General features: G+C 44.5%; 1 protein-coding gene and 1 long non-coding RNA gene across 2 annotated transcripts in view; one reads left to right on the top strand and one right to left on the bottom strand.

Annotated features, from left to right (window-relative positions):
* The window catches only part of LOC310716606 (uncharacterized protein), a gene marked incomplete at its 3' end in the record, with an annotated part of 48,235 nt that overhangs the window by 5,436 nt on the left and 19,204 nt on the right, over nucleotides 1-23,595 (top strand). The gene's annotated exons all lie outside the window — the stretch shown is intronic.
* Nucleotides 5,787-8,640, bottom strand: LOC310716764. The gene is made up of 3 exons (XR_014530665.1): nucleotides 6,419-8,640; nucleotides 6,247-6,318; nucleotides 5,787-6,097 (listed from the first exon to the last, which is right to left on the bottom strand). It is a non-coding gene; the product is annotated as an uncharacterized lncRNA (long non-coding RNA).

The raw sequence follows: 23,595 nt of genomic DNA, 5'->3' as shown, positions 1-23,595 counted from the left end.
TGTCGCTCCTCAAACCTTACACCCCCGTGGACACACTGCGACCCAGGGAAATTGCACCCCCGCCACCGGAGGTGTTGGAGCAGCCCTCGGTCTACTCGGTGAGAGAGATACTGAACTCACGGCGTCGGGGCAGCAGCCTGGAGTATCTCGTGGACTGGGAGGGTTACGGCCCCGAGGAACGGTCGTGGGTGGCGCGGCGGGACGTACTGGACCCTGCGCTTCTGGAGGAGTACCACGCCGCTCATCCGTTGCGTCCTGCCCCCCGGGGTCGGGGTCGGCCGCGGCGCAGGGTCAGGGCTTCAGGAGCCGCCTCTGGGGGAGGGGGTACTGTCAGGGATCCACCAGCCACGCCTTCTCCTAACCCTCATATCCACCCTAGCAGCTCACCTGATTACTAATCATCATCACCTGGGTCACATCAGTCACCACCATATATAAACCCCAGTCGTTCACAGTCTCACCGTCCGTTCTACAGCTTAGGCCTACGAACATTGTGGACTCTCTCACCCTTTGTGTTTACATCACGCTTCATGTGTGTTGGACGTTTCTTTTGTTTTCTGTATTTCTTTTGTGTTTTAGTTCATGCCTGCGTGTTGTTCTGCTTTGCTCTTTCATTTCTTGAGTGACTTAAGTAAACACGTTTCTTGTACATTCAACCTCCGGTTTCCTGCGAGTTCTTGTGCCTGACAATGGTTTCATGCCGAGGAAGAGCACCACAGACGCATTATTTGCTTTGAGAATGTTGATGGAGAAGTATAGAGAAGGACAGAAGGAATTGCATTGTGTATTTGTGGATTTAGAGAAAGCATACGACAGGGTGCCAAGAGAGGAGTTGTGGTATTGTATGAGGCAGTCAGGTGGGTCAGAGAAGTATGTGAGGGTGGTGCAGGACATGTATGAGGACAGTGTGACAGCAGTGAAGTGTGCAGTAGGAACGACAGACTGGTTCAAGGTGAAGTTGGACTGCATCAAGGATCGGCCCTGAGCCCTTTCCTGTTTGCAGTGGTGATGGACAGGTTGACAGACGAGGTCAGACAGGAGTCTCCATGGACTATGATGTTTGCGGATGATATTGTTATTTGTGGTGAGAGTAGTGAGCAGGTTGAGAAGAGCCTGGAGAGGTGGAGGTACGCGCTGGAGAGAAGGGGAATGAAAGTCAGTAGGAGTAAAACAGAGTACATGTGTGTGAATGAGAGGGAGGGCAGTGGAGTGATGCGGTTGCAGGGAGAAGAGGTGGAGAAGGTGGAGGAGTTCAGGTACCTGGGGTCAACAGTGCAAAGTAATGGAGAGTGTGTTAGGGAAGTAAAGAAAAGAGTGCAGGCAGGGTGGAGTGGGTGGAGAAGAGTGACAGGAGTGATTTGTGATAGTAAAGTATCTGCAAGAATGAAAGGGAAAGTTTATAGGACTGTGGTAAGACCTGCGATGTTGTATGGTTTAGAGACAGTGGCATTGAGTAAAAGAAAGAAGGCGGAGCTGGAGGTAGCAGAGCTAAAGATGTTAAGGTTTTCGTTGGGAGTGACGAGGATGGACAAGATTAGAAATGAGTTTATTAGAGGGACAGCGCATGTTGGACGTTTTGGTGACGAGGTGAGGGAGGCGAGATTGAGATGGTTTGGACATGTGCAGAGAAGGGACATGAATTATATTGGTAGGAGAATGCTGAGGATGGAGCTGCCAGGCAGGAGGAAAAGAGGAAGACCAAGGAGGAGGTTTATGGATGTGGTGAGGGAAGACATGCAGGTAGTTGGTGTGAAAGAGGCAGATATAGAGGACAGGGTGGTATGGAGACGGATGATCCGCTGTGGCGACCCCTAATGGGAGCAGCCAAAAGAAGAAGAAGAAGAAGAAGAAGAAGATTGATTATAAAAAAAAGAAGGGTGGCAGATGAGGTAACAGTTGACAAACTGTTATATAGACTGTGTATAAAAATTCTGTTTTAGCTGTGACTTCCTGGAAAGGACTGACTTTGTTTCTGCAGGCATAATGACATTCTTTGACATCACAACCCTGGATTCTGCATCTGAATAGTTCATTTCTCCAAACACTCTGCTTAAATAGTTTGCCATGCCTCCTGTAAAACTTGCCAAAGTGTTGTTTGTCACAAATTGCGGTAACTGGCCATGATTGGCTTATTGTCTTGTTGCACGGTAAAATCAGTTCCAATGAGCCACATTCCAGATGGAATTGCATGATGAAAATGTACCTTGGTATCCCCAACCTTCCATGCTCCAAAACCCCAACCCATTAAGCTTCCATCTTAATGTTTGACTATGGAATTGAGACAGCCCACTATTATTATATCTCCCGTTCTCGGTCTTAAATAACATACATCTGTTAGAGACCAAAATCTCACATTTGGACTATTCTGTCAACAGAACATGCTTCAGCGATTTACTGGGAAATTCTCTTGTGTTTGTGTCGTTCACCTATTTTGTTGTATTTAAACAAAAGGAAAATGCATTGATTGAAAAGTTCTTCTGTAATTATGTTTATTAACTGTTGTGGATGCAGTCTTCACCTCTGTAAAGAGCCTCTCCACCAATCCGTTGGTCTGAGGGTGGTATGGGGCACAAAGACTTCTTTTTATGCCAAGCATTTTTCCCCTCCTTGAACTGCCACCTTAACGTGGTGGAGGGGTTTAAGTACCCGAATGACCCTAGGAGCTATGTTGTCCGGGGCTATATGCCCCTGGTAGGGTCTCCCAAGGCAAACAGGTCCTAGGCGACGGGCCAGACTAAGAGCGGTTCAAAAAACCCTTATGAGAAAAATCAGACCAAGGACCGTGACGTTGCCCGGTATGGCACAGCCGGGGCCCCACGCTGGAGCCAGGCCCGGGGTTGGGGCTCGTATGCGAGCGCCTGGTGGCCGGGCCTTCCCCCACGGGGTCTCACCACCTGCAGGAGGGACCGTAAGGGGCCGGTGCTGAGAGGATCGGGCAGCAGTCGAAGGCGGGGGCCTCGACAACCCGATCCCTGGACACGGAAGCTAGCTCTAGGGACGTGGAATGTTACCTCGCTGGCGGGGAAGGAGCCTGAGATTGTGCGTGAGATTGAGAGGTTCCGACTAGAGATAGTTGGGATCACCTCCACGCACGGCTTGGGCTCTGGAACCACACTCCTCGAGAGAGGATGGACTCTTCACCACTCTGGAGTTGCCCATGGTGAAAGTTTATGTGAAAGTTAAGTTGCTATGTGTTGGAGTTTACCCTGGTGAATGAGAGGGTCTTTTCCCTGCGCCTACGGGTCGGGGATAGGTCTCTCACTGTCGTGTGTACCTATGGGCCAAACAGCAGTGTAGAGTACCTGGCCTTCTTGGGGTCTCTGGGAGGGGTGCTGGACAATGCCCACGTGGGCAGCGACAGTGACACCTGGAGGGGCGTGATTGGGAGGAACGGCCCCCCTGATCTGAACCCGAGCGGTGTTCAGTTATTGGACTTCTGTGCTAGTTAGAGTTTGTCTATAACGAACACCATGTTCAAGCATAAGGGTGTCCATCAGTGCACGTGGCACCAGGACACCCTAGGCCGTAGGTCGATGATCGACTTTGTGGTCGTTTCATCTGACCTGCGGCCGTATGTCTTGGACACTCGGGTAAAGAGAGGGGCGGAGCTGTCAACTGATCACCACCTGGTGGTGAGTTGGACCCGATGGCGGGGGAGGAAGCTGGACACACTCGGCAGACCCAAGCGTACTGTGAGGGTCTGCTGGGAACGTTTGGCCGAGTCTCCTGTCAGAGAGATCTTCAACTCCCACCTCCGGCGGAACTTTGACCGGATCCCGAGGGAGGGCGGAGATATTGAGTCCGAGTGGACCATGTTCTCCACCTCCATTGTCAAAGCGGCCGCTCGGAGCTGTGGCCGTAAGGTCTCCGGTGCCTGTCGAGGCGGCAATCACCGAACCCGGTGGTGGAAACCGGAAGTAAGGGATGCCGTCAAGCTGAAGAAGGAGTCCTATCGGGCCTGGTTGGCTTGTGGGACTCCTGAGACAGCTGACAGGTAATGGCAGGAAAAGCGAACTGCAGCCCGGGTGGTTGTGGAGGCAAAAACTCGGGCCTGGGAGGAGTTCAGTGAGGCCATGGAGAAGGACTATCGGCTGGCCTCGAAAAGATTCTGGCAAACCGTCCGGCTCAGGAGAGGGAAGCAGTGCCCTACCAATGCTGTTTACAGTGGAGGTGGGGAGCTGTTGACCTTAACTGGGGATGTCGTTGGACGGTGGAAGGAATACTTCGAGGATCTCCTCAATCCCGCCGTCACGTCTTCCATTGAGGAAGCAGAGGCTGAGGGCTCAGAGGTGGACTCGTCCATCACCCAAACTGAAGTCACCGAGGTAGTAAAGAAACTCCTCGGTGGCAAGGCACCGGGGGTGGATGAGATCCGCTTTGAGTACCTCAAGTCTCTGGATGTTGTGGGGCTGTCCTGGCTGACACGCCTCTGCAGCATCGCGTGGCGGTCGGGGACAGTGCCTCTGGAATGGCAGACCGGGGTGGTGGTCCCTCTTTTTAAGAAAGGGGACCGGAGGGTGTGTTCCAACTATAGGGGAATCACACTTCTCAGCCTACCTGGGAAAGTCTATGCCTATGTCTATGCTATGTGGATTTGGAAAAGGCATTCGACTGTGTCCCTTACGGCGGCCTGTGGAGGGTGCTCCGGGAGTATGGGGTCCGGCTCCCTTTAATAAGGGCTGTCCAGTCCCTGTACGACCGAAGCGAAGCTTGGTTCGCATTGCCGGCAGTAAGTCAGACTTGTTCCCGGGGCATGTTTTACTCCGGCAGGGCTGCCCTTTGTCACCGGTTCTGTTCATAATTTTTATGGACAGAATTTCTAGGCGCAGCCAGGGGCCGGAGGGTGTCCGGTTTGGTGACGACACGATTTCGTCTTTGCTCTTTGCAGATGATGTTGTCGTGTTGGCTTCATCAGACCAGGACCTTCAGCACGCACTGGGATGGTTTGCAGCCGAGTGTGAAGCGGCTGGGATGAGAATCAGCACCTCCAAATCCGAGGCCATGGTCCTCAGTCGGAAAAGGGTGGCTTGCCCACTTCAGGTTGGTGGAGAGTTCCTGCCGCAAGTGGAGGAGTTTAAGTATCTTGGGGTTTTGTTCACGAGTGAGGGAAGGGTGGAACGGGAGATTGACAGACGGATCGGTGCAGCTTCTGCAGTAATGCGGTCGATGTGCCGGTCTGTCGTGGTGAAGAAAGAGCTGAGCCGCAAGGCGAAACTCTCGATTTACCGGTCAATCTATGTTCCTACTCTCACCTATGGTCATGAGCTCTGGGTCATGCCTGAAAGGACAAGATCCCAGGTACAGGCGGCCGAAATGAGCTTTCTCCGCAGGGTGGCTGGGCGATCCCTTAGAGATAAGGTAAGAAGCTCGGTCACTCGGGAGGAGCTCAGAGTAGAGCCGCTGCTCCTCCACATCGAGAGGGGTCAGCTAAGGTGGCTTGGGCATCTGTTCCGGATGCCTCCTGGACGCCTTCCCGGGAAGGTGTTCCGGGCGCGTCCCACTGGGAGGAGACCCCGGGGAAGACCTAGGACACGCTGGAGAGACTATGTCTCCCAGCTGGCCTGGGAACGCCTCGGTGTCCCCCTGGAAGAGCTGGAAGAAGTGTCTAGGGAGAGGGAAGTCTGGGAATCTCTGCTTAGACTGCTGCCTCCGCGACCCGGCCTCGGATAAGCGGGAGAAGATGGTATGGTGTGGTATGGTATGGTATGGCATTTTGCAGACCTCAGTGTTGATCTACGGAAGATATGTATTAATATTTATATAATATGTTAATAACATAGGTTTTTGTCATTTTACATAAAACTGTTTACGCAACAAAGAACATTCCATAAATAAAAATATTTGTGAAGCAGAATATACTTACTGTGTTGACAAACTCTCTGCCTTGATCTGTTAAAATTCGTTTTGGCACTTCAAATTGGTAAACAAATTTTAATATTGATTGAGTAACTTCTGCAGCAGACTTTGATTTCAGAGGATATGCCTGTGCCCATCTCGTTCAATAATCTATTAATACACAAATATATTGATTTTCCTGGTCAGATTTGGCCAACCTTCCAATTAAGTCCATTCCAACCAGTTCAAATGGAGTCTTGTCCTGCAAAAACAGACATGAATAGAAAGCATTTATAATGCTTAAAAATATATATATATTTAACATATTTTGTAAATATGTATTATCGAGAAATAAAGTGTAAAAATTTTATTATTATAATATAATTTATTATATAAATTTGCTCTTGTTACCTTGATAGGTTTGAGGTCTGTCTTTAGCTTTATATCTTTTTTATTTTTCTGGCACACTGTACACTGTGATACCTGGACATTTTAATTATATGAATTTGTTATTATTATACAATTAAAAATGTATTGAATTTATGAAGTCAATGAGAAATGTTAATACAGTGCATAAGCCTACCCATTTCTCTATGTCTGCTGACATGCCAGGCCGGTAGTACCGTTGAGAAATGGCATCTCTAGTTTTAAGCTGGCCGAAATGTGCACCTATGTTGCTGCTATGGAACTCCTGAAACAGCGTGTCGGCCTCTTCTGCACTACAAACAACTCGACATTTTTTAATGTTGCTGGATCCCTTGTGTCTAATGTAAAACAAATTGTCATCTGGAAAAAAATTCAATAATAATGTAAATTATCATAATCATAAGATCCTTTTTAAAACTAGTATGAACAGTCAAACTCAATTAAAATCTTGCACTTGTTTTTTTTATTCTGGTACATCAACTTTGAGTACAAAATGTTTACTTGCTTCCTAATAATATTCTAATCCTAATAATATCCTAATAATACAAAATATAGTGTTATTCACGTCACCACTCATAATGTTCTACGGTCACAATGTTATCCCTGATCAGTGTGCATGTATATGTACAGATGCAGACAAAATAGTTTTTACCCTTCCATTTAAAAAACAGAGAAACACACAAATGTGGCTAAAATAATTTGAAACTGATCAAAGTAATATTAAAATAAAAATGTACTGAAAATTAACTAATAAAAATCAGACATTGCATTTGAATTTTGGTTTAATAGAAGCATTTATAAAAAAATTATTTAAATGAAACTGGACTGGTCAAAAATTATGGTACAACTATAAAAGACTGAAAATAATTGACTACATGGACATGATAACGGTCATTTGCCATACAGGGACCAAAGCTGTGCAACGCACTTCCAGCACAACTACGAAGCATCACTGTGCTTTGTTGAGTGTTTTTAAATCGCAGTGGAAAACACATTTATTCATACAAGCTTTTAACACATAGCCTTTGATTCGACTGCTATTTTATGTACATTGTGTTGTTATATTTTGTTGTCTATTGATGTTTTTACTGGAAAGTGCCTTGTGCTTCTTTGGTTGTTGTAAGGGGCTCTATAAATAAAATTTGATTGATTGATTGATAAATCACAGGGTGCCCTTTAGTTAGCATCACATGTATCTTCAAACTTGTCATCAGTCAGTCTGCCTATTTAAAGGGTGAAAAGTTGTCGCTGTGCTGTTTAGGTTTCATGAACATGAACCACAGAAAGCTAAGGAGAGAGTTGTCTAAGGAGATTATTAAGAAAATTATAGACAAGCATCTTAAAGGTAAGGGCTATAAGACCATCTCCAAGAAGCTGGATGTTCCTGTGACTACAGTTGCACATATTATTCAGAAGTTTACCGTCCATGGGACTTTAGCCAACCTCCCTGGACGTGGCCGCAAAAGGAAAATTTAGGACAAATTGAGATGGATATTACTAATAGGAACCAAAGAGCCCAAAACATCTACCAAAGAGATTAGAGTTGACCTCCAAGCTCAAGGTACATCAGTGTCAGATCGCACAATCCGTCGCTGTTTAAGCCAAAATGGACTTAATGGAAGACGACCAAGGAGGACTCCACTGTTGAAGGCAAATCATAAAAAAGCGAGACTGGAATTTGCCAAAATCCATAATGACAAGCCACAAAGCTTCTGTGAGAATGTCCTTCAGACAGATGAGACAAAACAGGAACTTTTTGACAAGTCACATCATCTCTATGTGCACAGATGCAGAAATTAAGCATACAAAGAAAAGAACACTGTGCCTACTGTGAAACATGGAGGAGGCTTGGTTATGTTCTTTGCTGCATCTGACACAGGGTGTTTCGAATCTGTGCAGAGTACAATCTTAGGACTATACTGGCATTCTGGAGTGAAATGTGCTGCCCAGTTTCAGAAAGCTTGGTCTAAGTCACAGGTCATGGGTCCTTCAACAGGAAAATGACCCTAATCACACAGCTAAAAACAACAAAGAAACACCAAAGAAGAAAACATTGGACTTACATGGCCTTCCTTAAACCCTAATCTAAATACTGTTGAAAGTATTCAAGTATTAACATCTGTGGAAAGAGCTGTAACATGAAGACACCCTTCAAACCTGAGACAGCTGGAGCAGTGCTTATGAGAAGTGGGCCAAAATACCTGTTAACAGGTGCAGAAGTCTCATTGAGAGTTACAGAACTCACTTGATAGCAGTTATTGCGTCAAAAGAATGTGCATCAAAATATTAAGTTTACGGGATTAAGTTATCGAGGCCAGTGTGATTACTTTGTTATTTTAAATGCTTCTGTTGAACCACACAAGCAATATCGCATTTTCATTGAATTATTACTTTTGTCAGTTTCAAGTTATTTCAGCGACATTTGTGGGATTTTCTTTTTTTAATGGAAGGGTACCAACAATTTTCTCTGCATGTGTATATACAGGGATTTGTGTTCATCTAGCCACAAGGTTAGTAAAGTCTGGTACCATGGCCGCAGGAAGTGGGGGTGCTGGGGGTGCTGCAGCACCCCCTATTGGCGAGAGAGAGATTTTTGAAAAATGTAGGCCTATTAAAAATATTTTGCACAATTTATAAATTCGCAGAAAGTAGAAAAAACGCTGTACAGACATTTTTACTTGTACGTCAAATTCTTTTTAATAGCCTACAGTTTGTGCTTGTTATTAATTAGACATGATAATTCTTAAGGCGCGTCAAGTTCATTTGTAAAGCGCGTTTCACACGCGTGGGTGATTTTAGTTTGGCTTTCTCTGGCAGCGCGCAAACATAGCCTAAATGCCTTGCCCTTGTGGAAGATAAAATTAGCTCTTCATACCTTTTACAACAACATGAAGATATCAGAAAAAGAGATCTGTGGTCTCTTTCCTGCTTGTGTTCCACATCTCTCTCAAAGCGCAGAGCGGGAGGCTATAACACGTCGTTGTGTGGAAATTAAATAAAACTGTTTTTTTTTTTTTTTTTTTAATGGATTCAACTTTATTATATTATGTAAGTTACCAGTATTTACTGATATTTATTTCAATGCTTTACAGGCTTTAGTGTGTTGTTTCTTTGATTTTTTCTTTATTTATTTCAAAACCACCGCAACACCGCCGGTATTTGGTCCATTACCACCGCGGTGGTAAAAAAAAGTGCCATTGTCACAGCCCTATGTATTTATTTTTTAAATGTATTCTAAATACGCCCATAGGCTCATAGGTTTTTTGTCAAAAAAAATGTATTAAAAAAATTCACAGCACCCCGTTCAAAATTACTTCCAGCGGCCCTGTCTGGTACTGATGTAGGTGAGAAGGTGAGGAGGCCTGGGGCCTGCAGTCAGTGTTCACATTCATCCCAAAGTTGTTCAATAAAGTTAGAGCTCTATAACATGAGATATTTCACTCCAAATCATGTAAAGACTATCTTTATATAGCTGGCTTTGTCATATATTATATAGCTGACTTTGTTATCATGCTGTTACAGGTTTTAGACTCCTGGTTGAAATAAAGGAAAAATTTAATGCTGCCATATTTAAAGATCTCCAACTTTGTGCTTCCTATTCGGGGAAAAATCACATACAGCTGGAAATGTCAGGGATGGAACTGTTAAAATTACTAAAAAATATTTATTTTTATATTGATTAAATTATGCTTATATTATAGACATAGTAATGTCCTTAACAAACTTTACATTTTACTCCTCTGCTAATTACTTACCGATCATGCAGAAATTCAAGGCTTTCCGTTTCAGGATGTAACGCTGATGTTTGTCGGCGTCCTTAGGATATTCTCCCTCTAAAAGAAGCTTTTTAAGTTCCATAACCATGTTATGATCCATTTTTAACAGATATCACTTGCAGATAAGGACCGACAATTAAGTGGACCCTCTAAGTTATTAGTGAATGCTGGTGAAATTGGAGAACCCCACGTGATCAGCGTGTGGGATACATGGGCAGACCATGGAAGACCTTTTAAAAAGTAGTTAATAAACAAATAAAAGTCCATAATAAGCTGCAAAAAAATAATAAACTTGAAAAAAAAAAGTAATATTAACTAAAAAATAAATTAAATTTAAAAAGACAATAAAGAGACAAAAAGGGCAAGATTCTGTGTGAAATGGGGTGGGGGGCTGGGGGGTGTTGACATTCCTGTTGACATGAGACCCAAATATTTTTTCAGGATATATTATAGAGAGTGTTAGGCATCACCATAGTGAATATGAAGAGCATTCAAGTCATTGCATGTGAGATGGAGGGAGGTAATGGATTTTGATAACCTGTAATAATGCCTTATCAAATTTGGTGACCCTGCTGTAAGTTTGTTACTGTTGACATGAGACACAAATATTTTTCAGGATATAATACAGAGAGTGTTGGGCATCACCAGAATGAATATGGAGAACATTCAAGTCATTGCATGTAAAATAGAGCGAGGTAACTGATTTCGATAACCTGTAATAGTGCCTTATCAATTTTGTTGACCCTGCTGTAAGTTTGTTACAGTTCACTTTTCAGGATATAAGAGAGAGAGAGAGAGAGAGAGAGAGAGAGAGAGAGAGAGAGAGAGAGAGGGTTCGGCATCGCTAGAATGAATAATAACAAATTCCAGTCTTTTATTCAGCACTTTATTACCGAATAACAATAACTATATACATTATATATATATATATATATATATATATATATATATATATATATATATATATATATATATATATACATACATACGTTTACACACACACAATTAACAGTCTAAAGCAGGGGTGGGCAATACATTTTTACAAGGGGCCACATGAGAAACCTGAATTGTGTCAGAGGGCCACACCAACGATAATATTTTAGGGATGCACCGAAATGAAAATTCAATTCAAAAGGCAATGAAATCCATAATTTTTTGTGTTATGCCTTTTGCCTTGGCACCATCACTGGAAAACTTTCCTGCCTTTTCAAAAACGTCCTCTACAGACGGAGTGCGCATGCTCGGATTGACTTTACTTTTCTCCACCGCGTATTTCTCATATTTAGAAGGCAATCGGGATGTTTGGATTTCAGGTGATAAATTAAACCCAACTTGGAGAAACTCTTTGCAGATACACCCCCTCTTGAAATTTCGCTCTCCTCACACCGCAGACATGTTGCTCTTATCCAGATAACCGTGTGCTGCTGCGCTTTTTATTGCGTCATTACAATTGTGTTTCTGCCGTGTTGTTTGTGTGTAAAGCTCAGTTTAAAAGATTGCTACAGGGGTACTGGTTCAGTAAAAAGGAAACTAGTACTCAAACAGAGAGAAGAAGAAAGTGATTATTCTGGGATTTTTGCAGTACTTCTCCAGGTAAAGAGATAAAATCACAGATTTTGATTTGATAAAAAGCTGTTTATACTTAAGAGAACTAATATTTTAATACAATTAATAAGTACATTACAAAAATGACTTAAAAAATTGAATAAATGTGTGAAGGGGCAGGGTGCGGCGTGGCGGCAGAGAAGGAGAAGTGTCAGAAGTTCAAGGAGCGACAGGCCGTGGAGAGAACAAGGAATCAGGAAGTAGACGCTGCGTAGCGTGGGAAGCATACGCGGAGCAGCGAGCCACCAGGAACCTGCACAGACCAGAACGAAACAACACACACGTACATTTCAAAAACCGACAGTTCGTGAAGGTCAGCGTGGGGTTTATATGGGTGGCTTAAGGGGAAATGGAAATGAGTCTCAGCTGTTTATCGTGAAACCCGATTGCGAGCAGCTGCATGTGGGCGGGGCACGCACGAGAACAGGAGCGCGGTGCGTCAGGGAATCCCCGGGAAAGACAGCCTCCGAAGGGGGCGTGGCAGGGGGATTCCTGACACCACCCCCCCCCGACTGGGCGGCACCAGACGCCCCCAACACATAGAAAGCCCGGAGGGCCAGGGCACTCGGAGGACGGCCCCCCTGATCATCCAGGGTCAAAAGGGACCAGGTAGGGACTGCCACGGAGCCGGGGAGAGCCGGGAAGGACCTGAAGCGGAGCGACCCCCTGCAAGAAGAGCCGAAAGGGGACCATGGACACCGCAGGACCCAGGAGCGGAGCACATCCCAACGCTGCGGCCAGGAATAAAGCAAAACCCCTGGCGTCGACCGGAGACGGAGAGACCTCACCTACGGGGACCAGGAGTGGAGTACCATCCAGCGCTGCGGCCAGAAACGGAGCAAAACCCCTGGCGTTGACCGGAGACGGAGAGACGACACCGATGGGGACCAGGAGCTGCACGATGCCGACGGGGAAGACTGGAGGCGGAGCAACGCCCTCATTGGAGGCCCGGCAGCTGTGAGACGTCCTCGACGGAGGTCTGGACCGGAGCCTTCCCACCCACGGGGACCTGGAAGGGACAGACCGCTGGAGGTGGGGGTGAGTAGACAGCAAGGCTTACCGGCTGGTAGACCCCCTGGACGGAGGCCAGAGACGGAGCAAAGCCCCCGGTGGTCTTCAGAGGCGGAGCGACCTCCTCGTGGGGAACCGGAACTGGATGGTGTTGACGACCCCGACTGGAGGTTGGAGGACGTACTCGGCGGAGTCAGATCCATGAGCGGAGCCAAGCCCTTACGGGGATCTTGAGACGGAACCGAGCCCTCCCCGGGACGCTGGAGCGGAGCGGAGCCCTCCTCTGGACACTGGAGCTGAGCGGAGCACTCCTCGGGACACTGCAGCTGAGCACATCTCGGGACACTGGAGCTGAGCGGAGCGCTCCTCGGGACACTGGAGCTGAGCGGAGCGCTCCTCGGGACACTGGAGCTGAGCGGAGCGCTCCTCGGGACACTGGAGCTGAGCGGAGCTCTCGGTGTCGCTTGGAGGCAGAGAGGAGCCCACGGGGTCGCTCGGAGGCAGAGAGGAGCTCCCTTGGAGAACCTAGAACTGGGCAGAGCTCTCTGGAGAGACCTGGAGCCGGGCGGAGCTCTCTGGCGGGACCTGGAGCCGGGCGGAGCTCTCTGGCATGACCTGGAGCCGTGCGGAGCTTTCCGGAGGGACCTGGAGCCGGGCGGAGCTTTCCGGAGGGACCTGGAGCCGGGCGGAGCTTTCCGGGAGGTCCTGGGGTGGAGCCGATCTGTCCGGGAGGTCCTGGGGCGGAGCCGAGCTTTCTTGGAGTTCCTGGGACGGAGCCGAGCTTTCTTGGAGTTCCTGGGACGGAGCCGAGCTTTCTTGGAGTTCCTGGGACGGAGCCGAGCTTTCTTGGAGGTCCTGGGACGGAGCAAAGCTTTCCGGGAGGTCCTTGGGCCGGAGCAGAGCTTTCCGGGAGGTCCTTGGGCCGGAGCAGAGCTTTCCGGGAGGTCCTGGGGCGGAGCAGAGCTTTCCGGGAGGTCCTGGGGCGGAGCAGAGCTTTCCGGGAGGTCCCGGGATGGGACCGTGTTCTCAGAGGTGGGTGAGAGGAGCTGAAGCTCAGCCGTGACCAACCCGAGTCCCCTGGTGAGAAGCTGTAGGAACCGGGTGCACGTGCCAAACTCACCCCCATACACGTCCCATAGCTGTACGGCGAGAGTGAGTGATTCCCCCGTCAGAAGAGAGATGACCGAAGCGACCCTGGTTCTCTCTGTCGGGTAGCGAAACGCATTCAACTCCATTAACTCACATACGCTCCGTAAAAAATCGCCCCATTCTGCTCTGTTGCCAGAGAAGCGCTTCTGGAAACCCGTGACGTCATCGAAGGGGTGTGGCATCGAAGGGGTGTGGCGCCGCCTAACATGACCAAGAGCCGGCTGCGAGCTTCCGGGTTTTCCTGGAGGCGGGGCTTGGCTGCTTCGGAATCGCGGCCGAGCGAACCCGCCCACCGAGGTGCGATTCACGCCGGGAACACGACGTTAATCCACTCATGTCCTTTCCTCCTCGGGACACTGGAGCTGAGCGGAGCACTCCTCGGGACACTGGAGCTGAGCGGAGCGCTCCTCGGGACACTGGAGCTGAGCGGAGCTCTCGGTGTCGCTTGGAGGCAGAGAGGAGCCCACGGGGTCGCTCGGAGGCAGAGAGGAGCTCCCTTGGAGAACCTAGAACTGGGCAGAGCTCTCTGGAGAGACCTGGAGCCGGGCGGAGCTCTCTGGCGGGACCTGGAGCCGGGCGGAGCTCTCTGGCATGACCTGGAGCCGTGCGGAGCTTTCCGGAGGGACCTGGAGCCGGGCGGAGCTTTCCGGAGGGACCTGGAGCCGGGCGGAGCTTTCCGGGAGGTCCTGGGGTGGAGCCGATCTGTCCGGGAGGTCCTGGGGCGGAGCCGAGCTTTCTTGGAGTTCCTGGGACGGAGCCGAGCTTTCTTGGAGTTCCTGGGACGGAGCCGAGCTTTCTTGGAGTTCCTGGGACGGAGCCGAGCTTTCTTGGAGGTCCTGGGACGGAGCAAAGCTTTTCGGGAGGTCCTTGGGCCGGAGCAGAGCTTTCCGGGAGGTCCTTGGGCCGGAGCAGAGCTTTCCGGGAGGTCCTGGGGCGGAGCAGAGCTTTCCGGGAGGTCCTGGGGCGGAGCAGAGCTTTCCGGGAGGTCCCGGGATGGGACCGTGTTCTCAGAGGTGGGTGAGAGGAGCTGAAGCTCAGCCGTGACCAACCCGAGTCCCCTGGTGAGAAGCTGTAGGAACCGGGTGCACGTGCCAAACTCACCCCCATACACGTCCCATAGCTGTACGGCGAGAGTGAGTGATTCCCCCGTCAGAAGAGAGATGACCGAAGCGACCCTGGTTCTCTCTGTCGGGTAGCGAAACGCATTCAACTCCATAAACTCACATACGCTCCGTAAAAAATCGCCCCATTCTGCTCTGTTGCCAGAGAAGCGCTTCTGGAAACCCGTGACGTCATCGAAGGGGTGTGGCATCGAAGGGGTGTGGCGCCGCCTAACATGACCAAGAGCCGGCTGCGAGCTTCCGGGTTTTCCTGGAGGCGGGGCTTGGCTGCTTCGGAATCGCGGCCGAGCGAACCCGCCCACCGAGGTGCGATTCACGCCGGGAACACGACGTTAATCCACTCATGTCCTTTCCTCCTCGGGACACTGGAGCTGAGCGGAGCACTCCTCGGGACACTGGAGCTGAGCGGAGCACTCCTCGGGACACTGGAGCTGAGGGGAGCACTCCTCGGGACACTGGAGCTGAGCGGAGCTCTCGGGGTCCCTCGGAAGCGGAGAGGAGCTCACCGGGTCGCTCGGAGGCGGAGAGGAGCTCCCTTGGAGAACCTGGAGCGGAGAGGCGGAGCTCCCTTGGAGAACCTGGAACTGGGCGGAGCTCTCTGGCGGGACCTGAAACTGGGGGGAGCTCTCTGGCAGGACCTGGAGCCGGGCGGAGCTCTCTGGCGGGACCTGGAGCCGGGCGGAGCTCTCTGGCGGGTCCTGAAGCTGGGCGGAGCTTTCTGGAGGGACCTGGAGCCGGGCGGAGCTTTCTGGAAGTCTTGGGGCGGAGCCGAGCTTTCTTGGAGGTCCTGGGACGGAGCAGAGCTCCTATCATGTCCTTTCCTCTTTTCTTCAGTTCTTTATTCCTTTTCAGGGGTCGGTTATTCTGTCACGCGGCGTATATGGAGGCGGAGGCAGAAATATCAGCGGGCGTTTTTATTTCACAACAAGGCAGAGCCAACATAAAGCGCCTGCAGAGTGGGATAAACCGGCACACGGCAGTCCGAAATACAAAAAAAACAAACACAATAACATCCACAGTGCAGGGTGCGGTGCGGCGGCAGAGAAGGAGAAGTGTCAGAAGTTCTAGGAGCGATGGGAAACGCACACGCCGCCGTGGAGAGAACGAGGAATCAGGAAGTAGACGCTGCGTAGCGTGGGAAGCATACGCGGAGCAGCGAGCCACCAGGAACCTGCACAGACCAAAACGAAACAACACACACGTACATTCAATAACCGACAGTTCGTGAAGGTCAGCGTGGGGTTTATATGGGTGGCACTATTTTACCTTCTATGTTTAAATATGAATTTTATGGGTTTTTTGCAGAACCACCTGCAGAGCCACCAGCAGGTAAATTCACTTTAATGAAGTTAAAATTGGCAAAGTGTAGGAGAAATTTTTGGTTACTTTGTATTTGAAACTAAAAATATTTCAGTTGTTTTCCTGAATCATGTAAAAAACATGTATTCACAAAAGCTTTTTGTTATAAAATGTAGAATTTTTATAATTTGTCCTATGTTTAAATACATATCCATTGTTCTTTTCTTGCAGAACCACCTGCAGGTAAAATTATATTAAGTTTCATTACAATGTGTAAGAGCAGTTCGGGAACCATGTATCTTGCTGATAGACACAACCTGCATTTACTAAAACTCTTTGGTAAATTACTTTTTCAAATTCTACATCTATGTTTAAATATGAATTTCATGGGTTTTTTGCAGAACCACCTGCAGAGCCAACAGCAGGTAAAACCACTTTAATGAAGTTAAAACTGGTGATGTGTAGGATAATTTTTTGGGAACTTTGTATTTGAAACTTAAAATATTTCAGTTGTTTTTCTGAATCAACTTTTTTTAATTCCACATCTTCGATGTTTAACTACAAATTCATTGTTCTTATTTTGCAGAACCACCTGCAGAGCCACCAGCAGGTAAAACCACTTTAATGAAGTTAAAATTGGCAAAGTGTAGGAGAAATTTTTGGTTACTTTGTATTTGAAACTTAAAATATTTCAGTTGTTTTCCTGAATCATGTAAAAAACATTTATTCACCAAAGCTTTTTGTTATAAAATGTACAATTTGTATTATTTATCCTATGTTTAAATACATATCCATTGTTCTTTTCATGCAGAACCACCTGCAGAGCCACCAGCAGGTAAAATGATATTAAGTATTATTACAATGTGTAAGAGCAGTTCGGGAACCATGTATCTTGCTGATAGACACAACCTGCATTTACTAAAACTCTTTGGTAAATTACTTTTTCAAATTCTACATCTATGTTTAAATATGAATTTCATGGGTTTTTTGCACCACCACCTGCAGAGCCACCAGCAGGTAAAACCACTTTAATGATGTTAAAATTGGTGATGTGTAGGAGAATTTTTTGCGTACTTTGTATTTAAAATGTTAAATATTTTAGTTGTTTTTTTGAATCATGTGAAAAACATGCATTCACTAAAGCTCCTTGTTAGGATACATTTTTTAAATTCTACATCTTCGATATTTAACTACAAATTCATTGTTCTTATTTTGCAGAACCACCTGCAGAGCCACCAGCAGGTAAAACCACTTTAATGATGTTAAAATTGGTGATGTGTAGGAGAATTTTTAGGGTACTTTGTATTTAAAATGTAAAATATTGCAGTTGTTTTCCTGAATCATGTAAAAAACATGTATTCACAAAAGCTGTTTGTTATAAAATGTGCAATTTGTATAATTTATCCTATGTTTAAATACATATCCATTGTTTTTTTCTTGCAGAACCACCTGCAGAGCCACCAGCAGGTAAAATTATATTAAGTTTCATTACAATGTGTAAGAGCAGTTCAGAAACCATGTATCTTGCTGATAGACACAACCTGCATTTACTAAAACTCTTTGGTAAATTACTTTTTCAAATTCTACATCTTCGATGTTTAAATACAAATTCATTGTTTTTATTTTGCAGAACCACCTGCAGAGCCACCAGCAGGTTAAACCACTTTAATGATGTTAAAATTGGTGATGTGTAGGATAATTGTTTGGGTACTTTGTATTTAAAATGTAAAATATTTCAGTTGTTTTCCTGAATCATGTAAAAAACATTTATTTACCAAAGCTGTTTGTTATAAAATGTAGAATTTTTATAATTTATCCTATGTTTAAATACATATTCATTGTTCTTTTCTTGCAGAACCACCTGCAGAGCCACCAGCAGGTTAGATTATATTAATTAAGTTTCATTACAATGTGTAAGAGCAGTTCGGGAACCATGTATCTTGCTGATAGACACAACCTGCATTTACTAAAACTCTTTGGTAAAGTACTTTTTCAAATTCTGCATCTTCTATGTTTAAATATGAATTTCATGGTTTTTTTTGCAGAACCACCTGCAGAGCCACCAGCAGGTAAAACCACTTTAATGATGTTAAAATTGGTGATGTGTAGGATAATTGTTTGGGTACTTTGTATTTAAAAGTTAAAATATTTCAGTTGTTTTCCTGAATCATGTAAAAAACATGTATTCACCAAAGCTGCTTGTTATAAAATGTAGATAAAAAAAAATATATTATTCTATGTTTAAATACAAATTAATTGTTCTTTCCTTGCAGAACCACCTGCAGAGCCACCAGCAGGTAAAACCACTTTATTGAAGTTAACTTTGGCAAAGTGTCGAAAAATTTTTTGGGCTCTTTGTATTTAAAATGTAAAATATTTCAGTTGTTTTCCTGAATCATGTAAAAAACATGTATTCACCAAAGCTGTTTGTTATAAAATGTAGAATTTTTTATAATTTATCCTATGTTTAAATACTGTTACGTACCAGGATATCAGCAAATACAGGCATGGAGTCATGAATCTGTTTCAATCATTTATCTGAAACCCATTTGAATTAAATTTACAGCTCGCTATATTTATAGGTCTTAAACAAAAAACAAAACAAAAAAAAAGGTTTACATTTAAATCACCCCTAAAACATATTAACATTACCAGTAGCCTGCTGATACATCTCACTGTCCTTTAGGCATGGCCATCTCGACTATCCTACCGCACATGCATGCACGTAGTGTCTCTGTCACTGTTTCAAAATGATGACGGCGCGAAAATCCTGGAAAACATCCAAAAAAACATGGTATCCACTCCCGAGAAAGTCCACGAGATCTGGCCAAAGAAAGGGATCCGAAAAGTGAGAAAGCATATGGTCCAACCATGTCCCTCGTGACAACGAAGTGCATCCCAAGCTTGTCCATCCTCCCACCAAAGTCGCGCTTCAAGAAAGTTCTCCTCCGCGAATTCACGCTTTATCGCGTGTGATCAAGAATGAACCAATCACAAAGCATGCCGAGATGATCACTAGCCATTTGACCGTATCCGAACTCGTTGACCTGCTCATGAACTCTTTTCTATGTTTTTGCCATGTACTCAATCAGACAAATAGATGACCTTATGACAAAATAAAATACAGAATCAAATAAAAATAAAACAATACAATAGTGAAATAAAATGTAAATGTGGGTTTATCACAATACATATCCATTGTTCTTTTCTTGCAGAACCACCTGCAGGTAAAACCACTTTAATGATGTTAACATTGGCAAAGTGTCTGAGAATTTTTTGGGTACTTTGTATTTAAAAATGTAAAATATTTCAGTTGTTTTCCTGAATCATGTAAAAAAACATGTATTCACCAAAGCTGCTTGTTATAAAATGTAGATTTAAAAAAAATGTATCCTATGTTTAAATACATATGCATTGTTCATTTCTTGCAGAACCACCTGCAGAGCCACCAGCAGGTAGAATTATATTAATTAAGTTTCATTACAATGTGTAAGAGCAGTTTGGGAACCATGTATCTTGCTGATAGACACAACCTGCATTTACTAAAACTCTTTGGTAAATTACTTTTTCAAATTCTACATCTATGTTTAAATATGAATTTGATGGGTTTTTTGCAGAACCACCTGCAGAGCCAACAGCAGGTAAAACCACTTTAATAAAGTTAAAATTGGCAAAGTGTAGAATACATTTTTGGCTACATTGTATTTAAAATGTAAAATATTTCAGTTGTTTTCCTGAATTATTTTATTATTTATTATTGTATCTTGCTGATAGACACAACCTGCATTTACTAAAACTCTTTGGTAAATTACTTTTTCAAATTCTACATCTTCTATGTTGCGTAGCTGCTGTTCATGATATTAACAGCACAAGTTGATAATGTGCATGTGATCAGATGTTCTGGAGCACAAGGTTGTGATGTGATGTGTGTGATGTGTGTTATGTGTAGGCTTTGCTAAAAAGATATATTTTTAATCTACACTTAAACTGGGAGAGTGTATCTGAACCCCGAACACTGTCAGGAAGACTATTCCAGAGTTTAGGAGCTAAATGTGAAAATGCTCTACCGCCTTTAGTGGACTTTGCTATTCTAGGAACTACTAGAAGCCCAGAGTTTTGTGGATGATCATGGAGAAGTAGATGCCGAGTGTTTAAAGGCCCTGGCATGGAGAAGCTGATGCTGGATCTATGATGATCACAAATTGTTCTGTATTGTTGAAAGATTTATGACCAAACTTTTGATGTCACCCATATGAGGATGGGTTCCCCTTTGAGTCTGGTTCCTCTCAAGGTTTCTTCCTCATATCATCTAAGGGAGTTTTTCCTTGCCACTGTCGCCACGGCTGCTCATCAGGGACAAACGCACACCTTCACCTTCACTGTTGTTTTCTGTAAAGCTGCTTTGAGACAATGTCTGTTGTGAAAAGCGCTATACAAATAAACTTGACTTGACTTGACTTGACTATGTTCAAATATGAATCATGTGAAAAACATGCAATCACTAAAGCTCCTTGTTAGGATGAATTTTTTTTATTTTACATGTTCGATGTTTAACTACAAATTCAATGTTCTTATTTTGCAGAACCACCTACAGAGCCATCAGCAGGTAAAACCACTTTAATGATGTTAAAATTGGCAAAGTGTCGGATAATTTTTTGGGCTCTTTGTATTTGAAATGTAAAGTATTTCAGTTGTTTTCCTGAATCATGTAAAAAACATGTATTCACCAAAGCTGCTTGTTATAAAATGTAGATTTAAAAAAAAAAAAAAATTGCATAATTATTGCATAAAACCTGCATTTAGTAAAACTCTTTGGTAAATTACTTTTTCAAATTCTACATCTTCTATATTAAAACATGTATTTTATGGTTTTTTTTTGTAGCACCACCTGCAGAGCCACCAGCAGGTAAAACTTTTTTAATTAAATTTCAATTAACATTGTGTTGGATACTTTTTGAGACCCATGGATTTCAAATATTCCAGTTGTTTTAATAAAACCTGCAACTGGCTCTTGTGTCTGTCAGCATTTATTCTTGGATAAAAACAAATACATGTTATTAGTGATTTTAAAAAGTATTTTAAAAGTTTTCTTTTGTTTGAAACTATATGTGGCTTATACTCTTTTTTTGTTATCTATTTATTGTGTAATTAGTAAATCCACACCCCTGTGAGCTTCTGAGCTGTAGTGAGAATGAATATTGTGGGGAGAAAAATGGCTTCTATTGCTGCTTGTGTGATGTGGCACTTGCCAGACCAAACCCTGATTATTACGGTACAAAAATGTAAATCATTACTGCTGTGTAATCAAACGCTATAATTATTGTGTCATTTCCACAAAACAATCCCTGACCAACTACTTTTTCTTCCATCAGATGCCATTGAAATGTGTGATGGAAGCTCTGGCACCATGTCTCTCTCCCGCTGTCAGCTGTTTGAAGCTGGATTTCCTGATAATAAACTTCACTTAAATGACCCCAGCTGCAGATGAACAGTCCAAAATGACAGACTGGTTTTCCACTTTGATAATGATAACCACATCTGTGGCACACATCTCACGGTACACCCAGCTGTCAAAGCAATTGGGATTGGTTTAAATTTGTAAATCAAGAAGTCAGAGATGTTAAAAACATGAATTGAACTTTAACGTTCAACCATATTTACAGGCCAATGGAACCCATATCATCTATGAGAACCGAATCCTAGGGGAGGTGGACACAGCAGGGGGCATTATTAACAGGAAGAAAACACTGGAGCTTTCTTTCTCCTGTGTGTATCAGCTAAATAAGACATTAAGCATGGGCACAGAGCTTAACCCTATTCAGAGGTAGGAGTTCTGTTGAATAATAAAACTTTATGTAAGGCATTAGAGTGTAACACTTTGCATGCATTAACACCAAACTTGTATACACATTTCTAATTAATCTGTGGTTGTACTTTCTCAAAGCATTGTTAACAGGCATATTCCAGATGGAGTGGGCATGTACCAGGTCACAATGATTCCCTATATGGATGCTGGCTTTTCTCACCTTTACACTGGCAGTGTGAATATAATGGTGGGTGAATCAATCTACATAGAAGTCTCTGTTCAAGGAGTGGACAGTCGTCAGATTGCCCTGGTGATGGATACATGTTGGGCCACACCTGTAAATGAGAAGCACTACCCTGTCTACTGGGACCTGATTTCTCAAAAGTATGTAACTCTTTCCTTCTGTAGATATCTTAAAAGCTTATCTTAAGCTGCCTGTGGTCTTAGTAGAATTATGTAGGTGGAAGCTACTCAGCATGCAATTTTTAATATCTTTTACACATAAATGAAACCAATAAAACCAACTGGTAAATTAAATATTTTCAGGTGTCCTAATCCAAAAGACTGCACTGTGAAGGTTCTCAAGAATGGTTTTTCCACAACTGGACGATTCTCTTTCAAGATGTTTTCTTTCCATGAAGATGAACCCAAGGTCTTCCTTCACTGCAGTGTTCACCTATGCCTGCTGAAAGATCACAACTGTGCAGTGGTGAGTTCTGAACTTGACGAACAGGCAACTTTGCATGTAAGATAAGACTTCAGTGTGAGGTTTGTCTAATAGTAACTGCATTAGCACTTAAGACCTTCATTTCACACACACACACACACACACACACACACACACACACACACACACACATGCACACAGACACAGAAAGCGCTATTGTTTTTCCACTAATGAAACAGGGAAAGAGGGCTCTATGTGGCTGGTAACTCCAACTGGAGGCATCTTATTCAAATGATAGTGATCCTAAAGCATTAATCAGTAAACAGTGCTGAAGACAAGCACGGGCCAATAAATTCATCCATTTGCTTATTACAATGTAATATAAATAAAACTGTTTAAGAACAAATAATAAAACAATCTCTTTTTTGTGTGTTTTGTACAGGTTTGTCCCGCTAGAAAACACAGCTGTCCAGGCAGATCTACAAACATCCATGATAGTGCCTCCATCTCCATAGGGCCTTTTATCTGGTCCACTAAAAACAAAGGTAAAAAGAAAGAAAGAAAGACATATTTTCAAATTTAACTTTTCTTGAAATCTAGAATATCAAATTGTGAGATTTTCTAGCGGATCTAAGTCAGGGCTCTGATTTGTCCAGTCAAGGACATTCACCTTTCTATCCTTAGGACATTAAATTGATCTTTTGGGGGTATGTTTAGGATCATTGTCATATTGGAAGGTCTTTCCCATCCTCCCATCTTCAGCTGCCCAGCAGAGAAAAGCAGATTTTCTTTAAGAATTTGGGTTTTCTCTTTAATCCTGACCAATTGTCCCCAGTCCCTGCTGCTTCACAATAGGTATGGTGTGTTGTGGGTGGTGTGCTGTGTTTGCATTTTGCTGAA

The sequence above is a fragment of the Silurus aristotelis genome (assembly GCF_946808225.1).
Source record: "Silurus aristotelis genome assembly, chromosome: 21".
Lineage (NCBI taxonomy): Eukaryota > Metazoa > Chordata > Actinopteri > Siluriformes > Siluridae > Silurus > Silurus aristotelis.
Note: the sequence above shows the minus strand (reverse complement) of the source record. Positions and strands in the feature narration are given on the sequence as shown.